The following is a 3,540-nucleotide window of genomic DNA, read 5'->3' as shown; positions in this document are numbered from 1 at the left end:
CTAGTAAATTATTACATATATTTACCCATCACAAACAATGCTGTATATGAATGCCATGTCAATTTGAATGCAGTCCTGGTATATACAGAAATTATCCACATGCAGGGTACAGCTCGAGAATAGCTATTTAAGGGAAATAACACTGAAAACTCTGTGATTGGATGCGATGGTATTTGTTTCAGGAACATCATGCAATTACATTTTGTCTAATTTTCGTAGCGATTGGCCTAAATTTCTGATCCACTAGCAGTGTGATCATAAATCGATGAAGTTTATAAGCATCTCATGAATAATTGAACTTTAATCACTTTTGTTTACTGCTCCTTTTGATTTATTTATAAGTATGCATCTTACACCTAAAACCAAACTATAATATCTCAAACAAATTTTATTTCAGAAAAGTCAACATGATATTGAATTTACTGTACCTTTTACTTTCAAGTATACGCAAATTCTCTGATATAATATATTTCAAGATCCTGCAACGTAGTTCTGAGCTTGCTTCATGAATTATTAATTGGTAATTTAGTGTTAAGGTGCTTACAAAGTCGCGTTCTACTCCTCGAAAACGCGACGAGCCAAAACTCCTATATCACTCAAGCGATCAGGATGAAACTTGGGTAATTGATGCTTTATTTTGGCAAAAAGTGGAGCGATGTTTTACATTTAGAAAATTTGGGAAAAAAATTTACAGATCGATTATCACTCACCGAAATTGGGAAAATTTTCACAGTTGCATCAAAAGGATCGAACTATCCGGCATGATGCCACTCGACGATGATGTAACACACAGTTTGAGGCCAGTCCCATGAGATTTGATGGTAAAATGACGTATTGGCAGCTGATCTGGTTTTCACCTATGTGAAGCTGGCCTGCAACTTAAGATTTTTGAAATAATTAATATACCAAAAAATTGCTCCCGATTTGCTCTTAATTGCTCCGTACTTTTTATTAATTGCTCCCGCATGGATCCAGAGAATAACTAAAAAAAAGAAAACCGAAAAAAAACTAAAATCTAGGGATATTCTTTGAACGCGGTTTTTGGCTAAACGGAAGGGATTTGAAGGATCTTCTGTGCGGCAAAAAATTGCTCCCCGTATACACTTAATTGCTCCACCATCAGATTTAATGAATTCGCACTCTTTATCGAAAAGAAAAAGGAAAAATGTAATGTGACCATAAAGTAGTGGGGGGTGGGCCAACTTCACAACCAACTTGAAACAAGTCTGACAAACGAAAATTAAAAAATAATAATACTAATTAATTGCTCCTGATTTGCTCCTAATTGCTCCGTAGTTTCCATTATTTGCTCCCGCATAGAGCCGGAGAAAAACTAAAAACAAAAAACCGAAAAGAACAAGAATCTAGGGAAAATGGCTTGAACGGAGTAGGAAATAGATATTTGCATCTATATGAATGAAATACATCAGAAAACAATTGCATTTGTATTGCTTTAATTTGCTCTACCTTTATTTCTAATTGCTCCCTCGTAATTGCAGAGTTATGAAATGATTAAGCAAGCTAGATGACGACATAACCCTACTTTTGATCGGACTCCGTTATACGGAATAAAAAAGGGACAATTGGGCATATATGCATAAAATGAATCGAAAACGATTGCTTTGCTATTGCTTCAATTTGCTCTATCTTTATTTGTAATTGCTCCCTCGTATTCACAGAGTTATAAGATGATTAACAAGCTCCATGACGACATAACCCTACTTTTGATTGGACTCCGTTATACGGAATAAAAGAGGGATAAGTGGGCATATATGGATGAAATAAATTGGCAAACGATAGTTTTTCTGTTGCTTCAATTTGCTCCATCTTTATTTTTAATTGCTCCCCTCGTATTCGCGGCGTTACAAGATGATTAACAAGCTTGATGACAACATAACCTCCTTTTGATCGGAATCCATCATACGGAGTAGGAAATGAATAATTGAGCCTTCATGGATAAAATAAATCAGAAAACGATTGCTTTTCTGTTGCTTCAATTTGCTCCACCTTGATTTTTAATTGCTCCCTCGTAATCGCAGAGTTTTAATATGATAAACAGGCTCGATGACAACATAACCCTACTTTTTGATCAGCCTTCGTCATTAGGAGTAGGAAATAGATATTTGCATCTATATATAGATGAAATAAATCAGGAAACGACCGAATTCGTGTAGCTTTAATTTACTCCACTTTTATATATAACTGCTCCCTCATAATCGCGGAGTTTGAAGATGATTCTCAAGCACGATGACAACATAACCCTACTTTTGATTGTGCGCTCCGTTATACTGAATAAAAGAGGGATAATTGATAATGGAATGCACGAAGCCGATATAGTTTATATTGTCCCGCATGGGCACGCTTTTATACAGCTCTTATTACAATCGCCTAAAATATTGATAATTATTTAGCAATGAAAGTCTTTGGTAGCTCGAATATATAATTGTGGAGCTAAACTATAGCTTCAAATAGAATTCCAAAATTATTTTCTTTATGCATGTACACTATTCGTTGAACAATGTACTTTACTGAAAATAAAGTCGTCATAACCTCCTTTGTTAATCTGTTTTAGATACGCGGTTAGAATGAAAGCAGCTATAACAAACACAGTTATAAATAAAGGTGCCATGTGTGATTTGAAGGGGTAGCGTTAAAGGGGGAAAACCCCTAGTATTGTGGGCCCAATGGTGTGAACCAATAGTGTGCGTCTAGTGATACCAAACGCGCTGAGACCATAGAGTTTATAAACCTGGAGAGAGCACGATTCGCAATCCCAAAATGGTTTCGCGCCTCTGACGGTCTCAAGCTAAAGTTTTACTAGCATCATACACATTGACACCGGTGTTAAGTTAACCGCTCAATTTTAACTTTTTCAATTATTTCACTTCTCAATAATTTGACGGTAAATTGGCGGTAATGAACGTAGCCTAATTAAAAATTTGGCTATAAAACACTTTTTTTCTAAATGAAGTGAAATTTTACCGTTAAGTTAGCCCCACGGAAGTCCTATTCATGACCTCATCCAGCTCAACAGGGGATTTGTAATCGAGAAAACAATTAAAAATGAAGGTGGAGCAAATTAAAACGACAAATATGCAATAGTTTTCTAATTTATTTTATCCATATATATCCAAATATCCCTTCTTCGTATTACGGGGACCGATCAACGATAAGGTTATGATGTCATCGAGCGTTTGTCCTTCATCTTATAACTCCGCGAATACAAGCTATCAATTAAAATTAAGGGTTGAGCAAATTGAAGCAACAGAAAAGCAATCGTTTTCTGATTTATTTTACGCATATATACCTAAATATCCATCACCGTCATCGTTTAACGGAGTCTGATCAAAAGGAGGTTATGTTGTCATCAAACTTGTTAATCATCTTGTAACTCCGCGAATAGGGGGGAGCAATTAAAAATAAAGATGGAGCAAATTGAAGCAACAGAAAAGCAATCGTTTGCAAAATTATTTCATCCATATATGCCCAATTATCCCTCTTTTACTCCGCATAACAGAGTCGATCAAAAGTAGGGTTATG

This window comes from Diprion similis, chromosome 1, assembly GCF_021155765.1.
Source record: "Diprion similis isolate iyDipSimi1 chromosome 1, iyDipSimi1.1, whole genome shotgun sequence".
Taxonomy (NCBI): Eukaryota; Metazoa; Arthropoda; class Insecta; order Hymenoptera; family Diprionidae; genus Diprion; species Diprion similis.
This window is presented reverse-complemented; position numbering follows the sequence as displayed.